A 20,022-nucleotide genomic window follows, 5' to 3' on the forward strand; every position below is an offset into this window, starting at 1 on the left:
CTGCTGGACATCCCTGCCAAGAGAGCAGCAGATCGGAGTGCTATTTTGAGTAGATCTGACTTAGGGAGAAAGGAGTTTCAGTGGCAGCGATGCCGTTTCACAGCTCACAGGGGATATTTGCCTCTAGATGGAGCCGTCCACTCGCGTTCCAGCGGCGCTGGCTCAAGCAGAGCCCGCAAGGTGCGGCGCTGCTGCAGCCGAGCAGCTCTCCCTGTTCACAGCAGCTTTGGTCCCTGCTCCCATCTCTGGCTGTTCTCTGGCGGGCTTCCTCTGGGCTCTCTTCTTGTTCACCCCTCGCAGCTCACTCTGTGTCTTGGCATCTTCCAGGCCTAGAGAAGTCACTTGTTCCTCATCATCATTTTCTCCTTAAATCTGTCAGCCAGCTGTGTTCTGTAAGATAGTAACTTTTTTAAAGCTGTGTTTTCTTTATACTGTGTGTTTATTTGCTGTGATTGTGAATCTGCAGTGTATTTGTCTGTGCTTTAGGTAAAGTCAGGGCATGTCTCCTATGTGTTTGCAGCTTGGAATGATTTCTAAAGAATAATTTGTATCTTTACAGGTCTTTGATCCCCGACTTGGATTAATTTAATCTGAGCAAGATCTGTGCTTGTTTTATATACTGTACCATTACAAATTACCTTGTCTGCGAGTTAAGATACTCTGCCATGGTTTGTAATGCTGCAGCTGAACTCCAATATAAACCCAAATTTGGAGCTGATTTCTTGCTTCCCAAGAAGCTGGGGCTGTGAATTTTCATTGTTCTGGCTATAACTGCTCCCAAACAGAACAAAATATGTTTCTGTGCCAATCAGGTTGTAACATATTTTAAGCAACATGATGTGGCATAGTTAATAGTTAGTATACAGAGGTCACTTTATTTTTTGGCATTTCTCCCAGGAAATAAGACAGGGGCACAAGTAAGTAAGCAGGCATAACAGAAAACAGCTTAAATGTCAGAGTAACACTCTACCAATAAATATCAGCCTTTTGGTGCACTCTGCTTCCACAAGTTTTATAAGCTCCCGTTAAACTGGTTCTGACAAAATCTTGATACATGTGCATTTACTAAGACTTCATCAGAAGTAAACCTTTATCACATTCTCATTTACATTGGAAAATGTTGAGCAGAGAATTATTTAATCTTTTCTATGACTTCTATAGAAATTGCTGATATTTCAAGCCAACAGCTGAATTCTTTGAACTCCTAGGAAGTACTTTCCCCCTTGTTTAATGTATCTAGGTGTCATATATGGAAATGATACATGAAAAAGTGACCACTGCTGATTTCTTGTTTTGTGTGACATTTAAGATCTTAGCAAGAGTTTGTTATTATGAAAGTGAGGGATTACAGGGAAAAGCTCTATTTTCCAGTTTGGTTTAAAAATCCTAATGTTGTGATAGGCAGTATTCTGAGTTGGTACAGGTTGGACATTTGGTCAGAAGTGTAAGGGAAATTTTCATATTTACCTTTTAAGAAAGCATTTATGATTTTGGGAAAGTTTCAACTGTGAATATTGGGGGTGTTGTTCGACTCCTTGGGGCTAGCAATGCTGGAAGAGATTCTGTAGACTTGGGTGTTGAGGGGACTACTCAGCAGCAGGAATAAGCCTCTGCTGGAGCTGCTTCTCTATAAACCACAGCTGAGTTTGGTGTAATTCCTGCTGAAGGTGTCAAGTATTTTACCTGCATGTCCTGTATGCAGTGAGCACCCTGCTCTTTCTGAAAAAGGATTCTCAGTGAAAAGACCTCATTGAGTATATTGAAGAGTAATGTTAAGAACTTTCTCCTAAAGGGATCAACAAAATCACATATAGGAAAAATAAAGAGAAGTAACTGAACTGATAAAGAATATATTGATCTGTCAAACATGTCACACTGAAAGCAACTAGCTGTAAGGAGGTATTTGAGGTGAAAAGAAAATATAGGCTACTTGTATGTAGGAGAATTGGCAATGATGGTTCAGGGAGGTTTTCAAAATAACAGGCAATATCAGGGAACAAAATCATTCAGTGTGCTGGAAGGAACTTAAGTAGGAAGCTAACTGAAGCAAAAGGATAAAACTAGGAAATGTTTTAAATGACTCTTGGGGACACAGCTACTGGATAGAATTTTAAAGAGCTTGGTACACTGAATGACCATGAGATCAGGACATATTACAGGCTCTAGCCAGCTTTACATTTATATAAGAATACTGAAAGAAAGAATCATTCTGATTGCTGTAAGGTAAAGAAAAGAAAAAAAACAAAAAAACAAAAAAAAAAACAAAAAAACAAAAAACCCACCCAAAATTTGTTTTACGTACTGCTATTTCTTATTACAATGGATAGGGAATCTAACCACAGAAGATGAACTTTTAATTTTCTTATTATTGGAAAGATTTACAATAATACTAACAACAATCATCTGAATTTGGCTTGCTGAATCTCAGGCTAGTGCCTTTTTTCTGGCATCATGTACAGCGTTTTCTGGGTTTCAGCTTTGCACTGGCCAACAGCAGACAGCTGTTCCACACACACTGCTGAAGCTGGGGGTCCACAAAGCATTTCCGCCACAAGATTTCTCCTGCAATACTTTTTCTTATATTCAGATGTGGAATAATATTCCTCAGCTCAGAGCCTATACTTAAAAAGATGAAAGCAACACAGCTAAAAGGCTTATAAACCAGAGAGACTATTTTTTTGTCTGAATAATTTTGGTGCATTTGGTGAATTTTAATGCTTATGGAAATGAAAGATCTTATTGGAGGCAAAGAAAGTGTAGGCAGTAACCATAGTGACTTCTACACGTATCAGCTTTTCCAGTGTGCTTCAGTTCTAGACTGCAAAATCCTGGATATCAAACATTTGTGGGTGCTTGCTGGGCAGTCGCGATGCAAGGCTGATGCAGGGGTTTTATTGTCCTTTCATAAAAGACCAGAAACATGGGAACAAAAGTCATTTGCCAGGTTTCTCTCTGAGGTCAAATCTAAATTATGAAAGCATCAAAGGGTGCCACTGTGAATATTAATGTTATTACTGATGGGGTTTTTTTGCAGACTGGCAGGGTTAAATAATCAATCAGGGATATGTGCATCTTTGTCATGTCATTTTCTGGCCCTCAGTCACCCTTAGAGAAAAGCAGGTTTACAGACATACAGTAATGTGCTTTCATGAACTCTTTGTGGGGGATTTTACTTCTTCCTGCATTCCACTGTTAATGAGTAGTCTTGCTCACATTGTCTTTCTGCAAGAAACACAAAACTTATGAGAGATAATCTACAGAAAGTATATTTCTACTATGTTGTTTTCTATGGCTGAAATAACTATTTTTAGTAGTCAGGCTAACCAGTAATTTCAATGCACGTTTTCACTGCCATAGCTTATGCTAGAAGCCTCAAGAAAAAAAAAAATTGAATTTGTAGTACATGTCAGCTTGGGAACTTTCCTTTGGGATGTGAACAAGGTTCTCTGAAATGAAAAGGTAGCCTGATAGAGGAGGAAGGAGATTTAACTCCAATTATATGAAATTATTGTACATTTGAGTATTGAATATTGCAATACTGCATATTGTATATAATTTCATTAAAGTATTCAGAGTTTTGGTTTTTTTGTAAAATGATGCAGTTTCCCTATCCTATATTGTGAATATTCTTTTCTTCAAATAAGGAGCATTAAATAAAATTTATTTACTTTCTAAAATAAAAGACAGATTTAATTAGTTTCTAAAATAGGCCTCATAAAGATTGTGTTAAGTCAACATACATTATTGGTTATTTGGATGTGTGTAAATACATGCATCTGTTTATTACTTTAAGTTAGCATTAAGTAAGATTGAAGAGAATTTGTGTCAAAATGTATTTTTAATGCAAATCATGATATCCAGAGTACCTCATTTCCTCCCATTGGCACTATACTATGTTTTTCTGTCTAGCTCAGATTTTTCAGTAGGGAGAAGTTGTATAAATGCTATAGGTTTCTCCACCATTGAAAAACTTGTCAGTCCTACATTGATACTTTAGAGTTTGACTTTTCAAATTTGTAAGGGACAAATCCAGGTTCTTGTCGAGCTGTTACACATACTCAGTTTGAAGTAGGGTCTCAGAAAAAAGCTCTTCAAGAAGCTTTTGTGAAATAGATACTAAGAAGCAGTCATTGATTTGAAGTTCTCTCAATTTATTTAAACAAAACAAAAAGACTTTGTTTTCCTGGCTGTATTTCAAGTGAATGTGCCAAGACAGGTGTGTCTGTCTGAATGGTTTTCTTGTAATTCATTATTCCAGGTTGCTCAAACCCAGCATTTAATAACACTGAGGCCTATATTTTTTTTCCCCTAAGAGCTAAATCATTCCATCTCACTTAACTAATGTATCGATTGACTTTATCGAGTCCATAATAGTTCTGAGTTTATGAGCTGGGATGCTTGGAAATGGATTAGTGCCAGTGCCTCTGATGAGATATGGCCAAAAGACAGCTGTTTTGTATCTTGGCAACATGTGAAGTTACAGAATTTGACTTTGTTTCACCTTCAAAACAAAGCTTATCATCAGTCACGACAAGGACCTGAACATGATGTCAAACCCACATTTCAACTGGCAAAGGTCCAAACTCTGGTACTTTAGTTGTTGCAGGACAAGACACAGTTAATTTTGGGGTGACATAGTAGCCATATTTGCATACTGGCAAACAAAGCACAGAATATGTGAAGCAGAATTTTATTTATGTGCCAGAGGATCTAGACTGTGTTGCTATATTTAGCAAATAATCAAGAAATATTACTGAGACCTTGTAGGCTCTTTCTCATGGCTGTGACTTGGAGACAATGCTTCAACTTGGAGCCTCATCATGTGAGGTGCCTCCTTTGGGCTCTCCAGATCCTTTGAAAGCCTTTGAACTATCAGTATCTGCTGTCATGTCTCTCTCCACCTTTCCCAAAAATTTGTCAAGGGAGAACACATGACTTAATATGAGATTTAACCTGATCATACTTGTCATCCTCAAGTCCTTCTTCTTTTTTCTATTTTTCCATGGTTTCTAGAATGCTTTTTTAGAACAGCATCTTCTGTTTTGTCATAAAGTCTACTGATCATCTTTCAAAGACATCAGATATGTGTAAAATCAAAAACCAGATAGGAAAAGATAATTTTTAAATCTATTTTCACATCACTTTTTTGTCTATTTGAACTTAGAAAATTGGGAAGGAGGAAAAGGGGAAGTAAAGGCAAGGAAAACAGGACTGCAAGTGAAGGAACTGTGTTTGACAAAGGACATAGACTGGAAAACAAAAAGATAGAAAAAATAAAGCCTGTCATTTATCACAAATCACTAATAACTATTTTTGCTTAAAACAAAAAAAGTCAAAAGCCTACACAAACATTCTCAGATTAGTGGTTTCTGAAGCAGTGTTAATTGAGAAAAATTGGTAAAAATAATTGCCCTGTTATAAAGTTTGTCAAAATGAAACAGTGCAAAGTAGATAACTTTTTTAACTGCTCTAAGCTTAAACATGCAGGGAGACCAGGTGGTTACTTTTTCTTTTTCATTTACAATAATAATTTTGAAATGCCATTTTCTTGAGTACATTCTGAGAATTCTACTGCAAAGAAATGGCTGGAAGCTCAGGAAGGAAGGAAGCAAGCTCAGGAAGGAAGGAAGGAAGGAAGGAAGGAGAGGATATTAAAAGTCTCTAACTAAAGCTCTGTGGAGATGTTGGTAAGAAGAAAAAAGTGCAATTTTTAAACAAACTCATTATTTTTAAAAGAAGGAATTAGTGCTATATTTTTTGTATATGGTCTTTCAGGATTGCCTTTCTCTTCGTTGTTATTACAGCTGTTCTTCAACACTTGCATTAAAAGGCAGCCAGATGTTTTTGCAGTCTTGCCTCCAAATGAGTGAGGGATCATTGTTCACAAAGCTGTCCCGCTCACAGATGCATCTTCCACTTTGATACTACCGAAATATGAAGAATTTCTGACATCCTAACCTGCAAGAACCCCCTCCTTTTCATGCCAATGTTATGGCCATGCCATAGCTTTGCTGGTCAATGTTAGTACAATTTTATAGCTTTGACCTTCGATGAAGAAAACTCTCTCTCTAGATGTCCTGTCTGGAAAAGGCAATGTTTTGTCACAATAGCTATAATTTAAGAGAATCCAGATGTGAAATGCTCCAAGAATTAGATTTTTTTGACTGCGAGGATGAATCCTACCAAACATCTGACCTCTGGAAAATCTACTAGACATCCTACAGTATCAAGGTCTATGGTAGAAGAGAGTATTTAGTTCCTGCTTATATTAAACAGTATTTTTTACAGACTTTAGAGCCATAAATGTTTCAATGCAGCTGCCTTTCAAAGAAGTGGGGAGTTCATTTGAAAAGGAAACTACATAGTAAAATGTACAGTTTCACAGACAGAAAGAAATTAGGCAGAACTTTTTATCCTTTTCTTCCATTTCCCAAACAATTCTGTTTCATTTAGAAGAGTCACTAGATGCAAACCATGATTGCCCCTTACCAATCAACAATTTTGCTAACCAGAATTTGAAAAGCAAAGTCCTCCTCAAATTTTTTAGAAAATTTCTGCTCTCAATTATTTTAATATTCATATGGAAATGAAAATTTGTGATTTTTTTTCTATCAGACCATGTAATTTTTTTTATTTTGTAGAATTTTTTTACACCTGTATTGGTAATGGGATGTGAAATTCAAATTTTCTTTGGGACACCAGCATTGCAGCTGGTGGTATAAAATTGAGCTTCAGAACAGAACTTTTTTTTCTGATTGTTTTAGGCATTAAGTAATAATTTACTGTGATTATTATCATTCTTAAGAATTTATTTAGTTGTGATAACTGTAATTGATATTTCTAGCTTTTTGTTGGGAAATAGATTTTTGACAGGTAATTAAAAACTGCACATTATTCTTCATCAACATTGCTATATTACAACAAATTAAATTTGGCCTAATGAGGCTGAAACCCCTATTTGTGTTTTCTATAGTGCTGTTGAAAAGAAAAAGTGATGAATCTCAGAGGGATTTAAGGGAGAATCTTTGCTTAGGTACAGAAATGTGGTGCCTGTTGCTGGTTCAATGGATCCCATCAGTTCAGCTCAGCTCCTCAAGAGATTTATGCACGAGTAGATCTGGCTAAAAGAATGAGAATAAAACTTCTAGCCCTTAGCATTTTTAATTGGCTGCAATCATTAGGGAGGATAGCAGACTAAAATTTCCTTGTCCAAGACTCTTGCTTAATTTTCCTGTTTGTTTGCTACAGAAAGAAGTAGAAGTGCAAGTTCTTATAAAGCTTTTCCTTGTTTTAGTTAGTGTGAGCCTTGTTAATCGATATGCACATGGGGTGGCCTAAGTAATACAATTAAAGGAAGCATCACACAATGTGCAGTAGCTGTTTTCTTATTCTGCTTCTGGGAAAAGATGACATGTAATTCACTTTTTATTTGTACTGATTGTTAGCTGTTTGCAATTTAAAAGGACAGCATTGAAAATATTTTTAGCATAATTTTTTGTTGGTTTGGTATAATTAATATATGTTACAATGATACTTACTGGAGATGGTAGGGTCTCTTGTTACTCAAACCAGCAGAAAAACTCATTTAACTGAAACAATTTGTTTTGTCTCTGCTTTAGAGACTATCTACTAAAATATCAGTAGGTGTTTTAGAAGGCAACCTCCTTCTGTCTCCTGCCTTTCAGAATGGAGTCTCAATAATCCACTGGTGTTCTATAACTTAGGTTTCAACTCTAATTAGTGGAAAGCCCAGACATTTTAAAGAGGATCCAGCCTTTCTAATTCTTAGCTCAGAAATATTCAGATTTATCACCTGTCTGTAATGTCTGGAAGGATCTAGTTTCCAGTTATGGTAGAAAGAACAAACCAAACAAAAGGAAGACCAGTAGAAATTTCAAAGGTGGTTTAAGGACATTTAGACTTATTTGTTAGGATATCAGGGTATTTCAAAGATCTCACATGTAAAGGAAAGACCTTAAGAGGGGTAGAATATTCTGTCGTGTGGTCTACAGTTTTATTAGATGTCCACTGTATTTGCCTACTTAGTATTTGATGTTGTGGTTTATGACAATCTCTCCATGACCAAGTGCATTGCTTTCACTGGAGTGACTCATCCTTTCAGTATAATCCTTCAGGCCCTTCCTGAGACAGCAATATTCTTGGAGTATTTTCCCACAATATCTCCCTAAACAAATGGGAACTGCTAGAAATGATGGTCCATTCTCTTTAGCACGATGTTTTACAAAGCTTAGAAGCCTTAAAGCACAGATCAGAACCATCGAGGCATCTTCCATGGATCATGTTTAATATTCTCCTCTGCACAGGAGTGAGCTCTGAGCACATCACTGTGTTCATGGTAAGCTCAAATCTAGGTTAAGAAGAGTGGTGATATCCTTTAGCTCAGATGCTGAAAAAGGTATTGTTTTAAGAAAGCATGCACTTGCCTACTACATCCCGGGAACAGCCTTGAAAGACTGTACATTATCAAGAAATTCTGACATTTGGTGTTTCCCAAGGCAGGACTGAATTTGATGAAGCAGTGATTAATTTTATTTTTAGCTATTTTCTGTCTTTTTTTCTTCTCCTCATTTCCATTTAATCAGCTTTTATCTAGCCAAGAGAGAAACTTCTGGACCATCAATCTCAGTTACACTCACACACACTTCTACTTTCTAACTGTTTCTTGTGTTATCTTTGTCTTTTGTCATGGAAACACATGGAAAATATTTATGCCATCTGGATACACAGAGTATATGCTTTTCTATTTCCACCCAGTACTGAAATGAAGGGGTTATGATATCCAGAGCCAAAGCTGTGCTTCTGTCTTTTCCTAAACAGCATATTTAAAGAAATCAGCTAGTCTTGTCTTGGAAGACAAGCACAGGAGGGAGGGAGGGAGAAGGAAAGAACCTGCTTATGTCTAAATGGCTACTCGGCGCTCTGAAGTTGTTTTCTCCAATGTTTTCAATCTCTGAGGAGTGAGTTCTTCTCTTTAGGGTGCCTGTAAAAAACCCGTTGACTTCTCTGCTTTGACAGCATACTGTGTCTTGTAGCCATGGATGCTGTGTTCAGATTTTGCTTTCAACCTATCTAGACCTGAAGTGAGTCACTCTGGTAGGAGTCAACTCTGAAAGAGTTGCTTTTATTATTAAAATTTGCACTGCCTTGCCTTTGAGACCCTCTCTATGTGTAATACAGAAATTTACTAGAGGGCGGTCCCTGGTCCAAAGAAATATAAAATAAAGGCAAAGTATTAGAAGGGAATGTGCAGTGGAGGGGCTGGATTTCAAGAAGTGGACTGTTTTGCTGGAACTACATCAGTGGAAACGTATATAAACTCCTCTCAGGGTTTTTGCTTTTAAGCTTTAAAGTTTTCCACCCTGAAACCCCAGCTTGACTGGTGTTCTGGTGAGCACTGTCCAAACGTGAATGCAGATGGATCCTAATGCATTTCTTCCCGTGAATTAAGAAGCTGTTTAGATGCAGCTTAGTCGTTTCAAAGCAGGAGTAAGTAAACCAAGATTTGTGGAGATCCTGTTGAAAAATGCCCTGAGGTTATTTTTTTTAACCAGGGGACCTTCTTCTGAAGTTCTTACCAACTTCTGCCAGGAAAAATATTAAATACAAGTTCTTAGGCAATTTGCTTTAGCCTCTAGGCACAACTGAGTCCCCTGGGGAAAAGGGTGGGTAGGCAAGTGCGCACTTTCACCTTTAACTCTCCTCACATCTCTGTGTGTTAAAGCAGGCAGATGGAGACTAATTTCAGCTATCTGTGAGTATTATAATATTTCCCAAGTACAAATATTTAATGGAATGGCTTTTCTTAAGAAAAGACTGATGTAAGAAATTAAATCCATGTAGCTGGTGCATGCAGCAAGCCTGTCTAGCAGCCTGGATTTCAGAGTCTGAGGGTAATTTGATACACTGTTCATATTCCAAGCTCCTGTGACAAGCAGCTGTTAATTCTGAAAAATATTCACTAAGAGTGGGCTAATTTGTGTATCACTGAAGCACTGGTCCTTTTTGCTGTCAGTGCATATTTTAAATTTGCAAGGGAAAAGGATATCCAGTCTTTTATTATTTGTTAAAAAGAAACTGACAGCTACACTTCTTAACTGAGAGTGATTTTGTTCATATCTACCAGTATCCTTGAGAGTGCCGAAGGCATTTGAAAAGGTGCCACTGCTCTGTCATTATGTTTTATCTGCCTTTACTACCTCTCCAGGGTTTTTTTCCCAGTTTTAGGTGTGGGGGTTTTGTTTGGGTTTTTTTTGGTTGTTTTGGTTTGGTTTTTTTTTTTTAATGAGCTTTACTAGAGAGGTTTAATGCTCCTCTTCATTAACAGTCTTTTATGTGATTATGCAGGATTCGTGGTATCACATCAGAAGAAGCTGCTGTAGATTGATGGGACCCCATCAGCCACCCTGCCCACTCAATATTATAAAAATTTGTGTCGTCAGTAGTCATGACGTTTTGTAGGAAGTTGCCCATTTATGGATACTAGAGCAAATGATATCATCACAATAGGTGGCTCCTGTCTAAATAGGATCATTTGTGAAATGAGATTACAGGCATTTATCTGGGAAACAGGAGACAGAGGCACCTGCTTTATGTAATTGATATCCTGGGGAATTATTGTGTACAATAATCAAGAAAAATCTTCATTTCTAATTCTATTATGTGGGAAAAGAACCTTTCTTTTTTCTGCCTGCATAAAACAAACCCCACTTCCACATGGAATAAGCTCCAGACCATGTTTTCTATTATGCTTGAATATATGGGACATGCATTGCAATCCTATGCTTGCCACACTGCTGCAGTATACTTGTTTTGCAGAGCTCTGTAGCAGGCTAGTCAAAGCTGTGACTAACCAGACCCTTGGATACATACTCTAATCTCTGGCCTTTATTTTTACAATGAATTTGACTTGTTCATTGATTGTATATTTTTTCTGATTTGTGAGAAGCTTCATGCTCTGTGTTTGGATGCTGACTGCAATACAGCAATAGTCTTTGATACGGTAAGTCAAAGATGACTCATTTCTTACTCTTGTGCCTTGAATTTATACTTTCTACAACACCATCTCATCAGGTAGAAAATGATGTGTTAATTAATGTTGAAGTAGTTAATTTTCAACAGATGCTAGTCCCTTCCCTCTCCTGAGCACTTTGCACCATGTTTTTTATCCTACTCATGAAAGCAATAGGTTTGAACTGTCTTTAAGTAAAATGCTTTTGCTGTGATATTTTTAATAATATTGCCATCTTTTTACCTATTCTCTAATTTCAACAATAAAGAAGAAAATAGATCACATGCAGAGATTTGGAACTTAACATGTGATGCTAGATTACGATAAGTTCAGTTCAATATTAACCTTTATTACAGTGAACACAATTGAAAAGGCAAAAATCTTTTCAGGGCTTTATACTTCAGATAAAGTAGAAGGGTTTCAGTTTTTATTTGAGTATTAATACAGCCAGATACATTCAGCTGCAAGAGCCCTTATTTTGTGTGAAAGCAGTGGAGAGAAAATGCCTTACAGAAAGACAGTTTTCTTTGTAATGCAGCGTGCAGAAGATTCAGTAGTACTCCTTATCAAGTGCACTACATGAGATAAGAGCCAAAACCCCCATATATTTGCTGCACTGTCATGAGAGCCTTTACATTTTAAAAATGTTGCTAACAAAAAATGCTATTGAACAGAAATATTATTTAATGAGCTTTAAAAAGTGCTGTGATCACACACACAGTATGCACTCTTTTAGATACCTAATATTAATTGCACAGTAAGGGTTAAGATTTGATATAAGATGTTTTTTGAGAAACATACCTTTAAGCAGAGGTCTGGAGGATCACTAGGTTACTGGGTCTTCAGTAAAATTCATTCAATCCTGGTTTTAGAACTGGCAACTTTGCAGCAAGTGAATAGGGTTCAAATGCCTTGAAATGAATGTTTCAATATGGGAAGAATTCTCTGTATGTATTTTCCTCCTTCTCATGCTCTAAACTTTTCAACAGTAGAGGTCTGGGGTGTTCCTTTTCCCATGAGTATTAGCCCTTTTAGTTTTGGATATGCCTATCCAAAAAATCAATAGATTTCTATTTGCCAGTATAGATTTCTGATGTGCAGGTAAAATAGGTTGCTCTTTAAAAGTTTATGCAGGACCAAAGCCTCAAAGGAAAAAAAAAATAGAGGTCTGTATAAAATAAGAACAAAGGTTCAGACTGGCTGTCATCAATTCACAAGTTGCAATTTCTGTTGTTTTTTCATTGCTGTGGAGAAGTTTGAAGGTTTTATTTCTGTGGTATCAACATGATTATTTTACAGGCATGCATTAATATCAGTTCCTGCATTTGATCACAATTAGTTCATGGATCCATATCTGTCATGTTTCCCTGTCATTTGAGACAGACTACATCCTTTCTATTTAGCAACAAGTGACCAACATGATCATGTAGTTCCCAGTACAGTACACTTTAAAAGGTATCTCGAATTGTGAAAACAGTCAAACAATAGTTTTGCTAGGTATACAAAATCTGTATGCTTAGCGAAGTTGGTGACTAATGGCATCATTTTTTTGAACAAAACATGCTATTTTAAAATACTAGCAGGCAGGTGAAGGTGCTTCAACACATGAGCAGATTAAGCAGCAGTACTGAGCCTGATATTACTGTTTGCTTTTTCAAGAAAAAACACAGATTATAGACTATTTTGTTGAAATAGTTACATAATGAGATTTACTTAATATGTTTCACAGAAGCAGTTTTACTGTAAAGGCTTCTTAAAGTGATCTAGAACAATGAAAATATTTTCACAGATTTCCTTTGTGTGTATTAAGCGAAAGCTAAAGGAAAGAGGCAGATAATGAGTAGAGGCCAAATTGTATGTGCTGTATTTCAGACATACAACTGTTAGGTAGCTTAGCTGATCAAATCTCAGATATTGATTGGTTTTCAGGGTGCATCTTTTGGGGAACAAAGATAAAAAAATAATTGTGTAGTCACTAGGCTTTGACTAGCCTACCTGCTATTTTGAAATTTTATTTTCCAAAAAACCAAAAGTGCATTAATAATTTTTACCAGTTTTACATCTATTATAATTCCCACTAAAGGAAAGCAGCTGCTTGTTATAAATAATCTAAAAATAACAGAAAATATAACCAACATAGTTGGAGCAATAAGAACACTAAGGGCAGATAAATAAAAGCAACCCATCCGTTATGTTTAAAACAGTATATGCAGTTCTTAAAATTAAAAGAATATACAGAAGGAGAAATGACCATACCACAGAGCATACAATGTTTCACTTCTGCCTTACCAAATAAGTTTTTAAATTTTATGTGGAGGAGCCATAGAACTCCGTGGCATAGATTACGTCATGTTAGTTATGCTCCACAAATTTTGCTTATTATTTCTGGCATTCTATTATTGTCAATGTGTTGGAAATCTCAGTCATATTTTTTCTGAAAACATTTTGGTCTATATACTTGGATTTTTCATCTTAGATATTTAATTTTTTGCTCTTGGCCTTGTCATTGCAATAAATTTAAGTAGTTAATAGTTTGGTTCTGGTTTCAAGAAGAAAAGCTTGAGTTTATGCTGGAGTTCATCAAGGAAAATCACAAATAACTGGACTTTGGTACATTCAAGTTTCCTGAGTTTAGTAGAAATCAGACCAGATAGATGTCTCTAATGTGAATATAAAGGGAGCTAAGTCTGAAAATAAAGGAAAGAATATGCGATCCACATTGCTATCAAAAATAAAATTCCAATACATTATTCCAGAGTAGTAAGGGAAATTAGCTGGCTTTTTGCACTCTTAAAAAAAAAAAAAGTTCTGTTCAGTGATAAGCATTTACTATAGCTCAAGGTCCATAAGTGCTAGCTTCATTTTCTCTAGATACAACAGGCATTTCATTTTTTCTTTTTATATATACTTTAGGAATTCTGCCCAAGAACAGTGAAAAGGTCTGGAGTACGTACAAATCCACACATCCTTGACTGGAGACCCCATGGCTAAATTAAATTGAATTCCTTTTAGTTTCTCCTTGTGTAATATAAAATATTCATACCTGCAACAATGAAAGATTTGCATAGATTGGTGCAGTAAAAATTATATCTGTTGTAGAATTTAATTGTTTTTGACAGATATGCTTGCAAAATTGATAATAAAGCCTGAAAATTGTACACGACCGTATGAATACCAGCAAAGTAGCTCTGCACAGCAAGCTATTAATTCCTCTTAGCAGTACATTACCAAGGTACAAATAGGGTAACAAGTCTGTTACTGTCAGACAACCTGCACAGTAGAGCATTCAATGACATAGAGAAAACCACATAGTAATTCATAGATTTCTTTTATGAAGGAAAGTGAAACTGCATCTTAGTTGCCATTAACATCTTCAGAGAAATGGCAGGGAAATAATAAATGCCACTGCAGCTTTTGTGGTAGCAATAGTTACTTGCAGTATTAAAGTCAAAGATTTAGAGGTGATCATTGCCCATCAAACTAAAGAGAGAAAGAGATCCAAACCAGAAAAATTATTTAGGAATCATATTTCCATGATCTCTGAGAAAAGGCATTCTTTGTCACTAGGTTCAAGTTTTAGCTGATCTGTATAGTAATCTGTTGTTTGTCCTCCCAGTTCTAAGCACTCAATCTGACATTTGATACAAGAGCAAAAACATCCTTTAAAATTTTCAGTTCATTTTCTAGATGACCTACCATAATCAAATCCTTGGTTTCTAGGGCTTGAACATGCTTCTGCTGAAGCTGATGGCAAAACACTTCCTGGCTTAACTGGGATCATGATAAGGGCAACACACCATTTAATAACAGAGGCCACAAAATATCAGGCTGCTCTTTGCTTGTCAGATCCAGGCACTATTCCTGTGAATAGAAATCTCACATCAGTTCACGAAGAGGAAGAGGGCTTCCAGACTTCGTGTACTCTACCCACAGAGAGAGGAGAGGCAAGGGCAGGCCAGGCGTGTCAGGATCAAATATTCCAGCAGCACGGCACAAACGATAGTGTGGCGAGCACGTGGCTCAGGGCAGCCAGGTGCTGTGTGCCCCAGGTTGTGCTGTCTGCCTGCATGTAGCACCAGGTAGCACCTGCTGCCAAGACCCCTTTGGGGTCCTGCACCTGAAATGCCAGAATCTGAAAGGAAAGCAGGTGTTGGTGATTAGATGTTGCTTCAGCACACAGTCACAGTCACACTCCCTCACTGTGGCTGCTCCTCTCTATGTGATGACAAGGAAACCCAAATGGAGGTATTTCATCTCCTACAGAAATTTTGCTGCGGGGTTGGAGGGGGAAGTGAGTTTGGCATTGCTTTGAGGAGTGGGCCTAGTTCAGATGTTCTTGTTTTTAATCTATCAGGCACCTAAGGGGTACTTATTCTTAGAATGCTTTTCTTTGCGCTGGCTCTCCTAGAGAAAATGACTGGGTTAAACTCCCCCAAGACCTCGTACCCCTCACCATTCATATCACCTGCATGGCTAGGAGAGGACACAGAACTCAGGAGCTATTCTGTAGATTTCTGCAGAAATGAGATTTTAATCTTTTTTTTTTTCATGCTATTTTGGTCCTATAAATTTTATCAATGGTTGGGGTTTATCAAGTGGGATGTTGTCATCAGGACGACTATTTTTGCATCTGATTTATTTCCCTTCCCTCTGTCCTACTGCTAGAAGTAACAGGCAAGAACTGAAAGAAATTAAAACCATATTTTTTTTGGTTCACCCAGTGTGTTTGACAGCATTTTGTATCTATTCAGCCTCATTGTTTCCTCAGTGCAATTATTTGGCTTCCCATTTGTGCAGCCATAATAGAAGCTGAAAGGAAAAAACATCTTAAACCAAAAGGAATAATACTGTAGTGTCATAAAGATTGGCAGTCTAAGTAGCTGAATCTCATAGGGAATCTTGATTTTATTGATTATATGTAGTCAATGGAATCTTTCTCATAAATGTGTAGTCTGCATACATTTTCATAGACTTAGTTAAAGCTTAAATTATACCTTACAATTAGACAATTAATTTGGGCTACTGCTCTGAAGTGCTGTCTAAGCATTTATCTCTCCATATTTTAACCATACTGCCACGTATTGAAGTTGTGGTACCATTTCATTATTCCTTCAGCCAATTCATCTGAAGAGGTTCACATCCTGCCACAGACACTTGTTCCTTCCCACTCTGTGCCCAAAGTGTGCCTGGTTGTGCTGACTTGGCTTTTTCTGTGGCCACACTCCAAACCATGGCTTTAACAAGACATTCTTTTTCCAAAACATGCAGAGACAAGCTGAACAAGGCTTTTTATAAATTATGTTCTTTTTTTTTTTTCCTGTGTGCATGCAGTTCTGTTTTAAAGCACACCAGATGATAGCTAGGTTGATCTACGAAAAAAATCTGGAACTAGGAGTAAGACTAACTTCCAAAAAGAACATCTTAAATCATATCTACATCCAAAGAAATATTGAAAAGCCTGTCAAGTTTTCTTGGTCTAAATTTTGGGTCCATTCTGGATGAAAACAAGTATGAACTTGAAATGCTTTCTAACCCGGGAAACTCCCTTCTCTGAGATTGTGCATGGCAACACAGCCTTTAGTGTTTGATGTCCTTTGAAGCTGGTTGTAGTACTTCTTTGATGGATCCCTTATGTTCCTGTTGTGCTGTTGGTGCCTGCTTCTAATCAGTCCCATGCATCCCAGACAGAATTCCCTAGATTTCCTATCTAGACACTTCTTTGAATTAAACCCCTTGTGTCTGATCTGAGCATGGGGCTTTATGGATGCATTTATGCTTCAGTAAGCAAGAACAGCTATATATTCATAACAATTTAATCTTGAGATTCATTTTTGATTTTTCTTGTTCTCCTAGGATCTCACAGGTCCTCTATACCTGTTCTCACCCAGAATACTGTAGTGTGTGAGCAGGAACAGGCATTGTGCATCATGACCATTGTGTGCATTCATGGACACATTTGTGTGAATTCATGTACACATTTGTGTGCGTTCATGTACACATATACACACACATGCACAGACACACACATACACACTCTTCCAGTAAGAGAGCCAGAAAAAGCAGTGTGTGCCCCACTGAGATAGTGCCAGATAGCACAGGCCACAAGAGCCAGGGAGGACCCTAAAGACCTCCTGGTGCCTTTCCTCACTCAGCTCATTGTCCTGCTCCATGGCCACACACTCACTACAATCAGTGCCCAAGCTTGGAGCTCTAGTGACAGACATAGTCTGGTCCCAGTTCTGGTTCTAACTCATTTAAATGTGGGTACACAATTCTCAGTCAAGCCTTTTCAATGACTGAGTACATTTTAAATAACAAAATCAGCAAAAGATGGATTTTGTACTAATAATGATTGCATAGTGATGGAAATACTGAAGTTAATAAAACTGTTGACTAATAATTCTAAAATTTCCCCTCTTAATTTATATATGAACAATTATCAGCATCTCCCAAACTCTCATTCAGGGATGAAATTTAGCTGGCTCATAAATACTTCAGTCTTCATTGTTTCATGCAAAGCCACTGCTTTGGAAGGCAGGCTCCTGGGGGATCAATACGTGGTTTTTTTTCAGAAAAGTAGCAAAACTCATTTTGACTTTTTTTGCTAGATGAATCTCTTTGATTCAGATATTTTTATTTCACTTATGTGATCATGCTATTAGCAGTGATAATAAAATGATAAATTACACAGGTTTTTGGGGAAAAAAAAGAGCAGGACAAGTGTTTCAGGCACCTCAGTGAAGGGTGAAGATGTGGCTATGCTGAAAATGTTTTTGGTTGTTAATAGGTCATATAGTTTCCTTATAAGTCATTCCTCTGGAAAGTATGGGTGGCAATACTTTTCCAGGTAGCAGGAGGCTGTGTTCTTTGAGATAAAAGTGCAGAAGTTGCCCCTTTGATATATTTGGGAAGCATGACTGACATAATGGATAGAAATTACATCTGATGGTGTTCATATATGTTTCTTTCTATGCTAAGGAAGGGGAAATCATCCTCACAGAAGGGCAGACATTTCCATTGATCTCTTCTGTCAATATGCTGAGACTCTGAAGAAGTCCTGTGAAAATGACTGCATGCAGAAATCAGGGAAGGCACTTAGGGAACCTGGCCACTAATATGTTCACTTTCAAAACTCATCTTCAACTGTATTTTCCATTTCTTTAGATTTAAAACATAAAATTACAGCAGTAGTCAAGTGTGGGCCGACTTACAGACCTAATAAAGAATGCAGATTTGCATTAGCTTCCCAAATTTAAGGTTTTGAAATTGAAAATATACTGAAGACACACACTGCAGCTGGTGAGATTTGGCTTCAGACTATTGTAAGGAAGTTCTTGAAAGTGCAACTCTTTAACACATTCTACACTTAATTTCATTTTTGTTTTGAAGCATTGAGAAAGCCAGCTAGCCTGCATATGCTATACTATATTTGCATGACACAAAAAGAGCACAAATCCTATGCACAAGTAGCACACAGCCCTGGAAAATAACTCAAATATTTAAAATGTATTTCAAAAGATTTTGTTTTAAAGCTAATATAATGGCACAATTTCTGTTTTACTGATTTCAGTTCTGAATTCTATCAACAGCTCAATATGAGCCGATCAACTGCTATGTCTTTTTCCTTTAACGGTGCCAGTTTTATGAATACAATATGAATCTTTTTTTCCCTAACCCCTAAGGGTGAAGTAATATAATTTTTTTCTTTCTAGAGTATTCATTCATGTTAAATGGTCTTAACAAGTCACTTTAACTGTCTGTGTTCAAATGGGTTACTCTGAAATCAAGAGAGGCCACATTTGAATTTCCAGGCAGTGTGCCATTAAGAATCCAATTAGGGGTAGTCAGTTGGTTATGAAAAGATGAGATTTTAACAGAATTTCAGGCTGGAGGACTGCAGAGTTTCTAGTCATATGTGTATGGCACCTGTGCCCCTGCTCCATGGGAAGTCAGACAGCGCTGATATGATTGAAATTTTTTCAGATACATTGAAATCTGTGAACAGATCAAGGCCATATTGTATATTGAATAATAGAGATTCCTCCATATAAAATAGTTTAAATTAATGTTTTTATCCTTAAATTTAAGTGGTCTTATTCACACAGCTGTGATGTGTCATGAACAGAAAAATAACAATTGAGAACAGGATTCTGAACTACAGTTTCCAACACAGGATGGGACAGTGTGATTACTGTGCAAGCAGCTGTCCCCTTTAAATGAAGGGCACTTTTACAGAGAAGCTGTATAGGATAAGAGAGGAATAAAATAATAATGTGCCCAAGTAAAGAGAAGTAGGGATCTAAAATGTTTCCTAAACCTACAAAATCAATAGACTCAGACATCCAACTGAGTACTGTACAGGTTGGTTTCAAAATTAAGTTTGTGTGATTTTAATTTGTTTTTAGCAAAAGCATATAGGTCCTCTCATTCAAATCAATGGGATACTTACTAGTAGACAAAACTGGATGTAAATTTACCCTGATGTCCACCTAAAAGACATACACATGGTTCTTTCTACTCAACCCATTGCCAGTTAAAGTTAAACCTTAGTTCCTACTGATTTGTGAGAAGTATCTATTAAAAATTATATTCATGAGGCTATGGAGTAAATTGGGATGCCAAGAGAACCTGTTAGCTTTTTTTCAAAAGTCCAAAACCAGGCTCCACACAACATTAATGAGAATGCTCAATGAAAGTTTTAAAATATATTCTCCAAAGCTGACTTGGTTTTCCTCACATATTTTATGCATCAAAAGAAACCTGGGAAAATCAAAATTATAACAATCTTATATCAGCTGGAGGACTGTTTTATAGCTTTCTTTTCTCTCTGTTAGAACAAGAATAAAACAAAAAGTGGTGTTTCAGTAATGGCAACATTAAACAAAGAGCTTAGTATATTAAAAGACAGGTCTAATGTGGTTGCAAGATATAAGCAGCATATGCTTTTGAGGAAGGAGAAAAAGAGTAAGCTCCTTGTCCAAGAACTTAGCATA

General features: G+C 36.9%; 1 protein-coding gene across 17 annotated transcripts in view; it reads left to right on the forward strand.

Annotated features, from left to right (window-relative positions):
- Nucleotides 1–20,022, forward strand: part of DLGAP2 (DLG associated protein 2) — a 455,914-nt gene that overhangs the window by 126,895 nt on the left and 308,997 nt on the right. For 4 of the 17 annotated variants that reach the window (XM_036380776.2, XM_036380777.2, XM_036380778.2 and 1 more), the window contains exon 1: nt 10,928–11,020. The exons of 12 other annotated variants lie outside the window; for them this stretch is intronic. The gene's annotated coding sequence lies outside the window, so the exon portion shown is untranslated. Of the gene's footprint in view, nt 1–10,925; nt 11,021–20,022 lie in introns of those variants that run through there. One more of the 17 variants, XM_036380779.2, reaches the window with a different exon arrangement.

Source organism: Molothrus ater, chromosome 3 (assembly GCF_012460135.2).
Source record: "Molothrus ater isolate BHLD 08-10-18 breed brown headed cowbird chromosome 3, BPBGC_Mater_1.1, whole genome shotgun sequence".
Lineage (NCBI taxonomy): Eukaryota > Metazoa > Chordata > Aves > Passeriformes > Icteridae > Molothrus > Molothrus ater.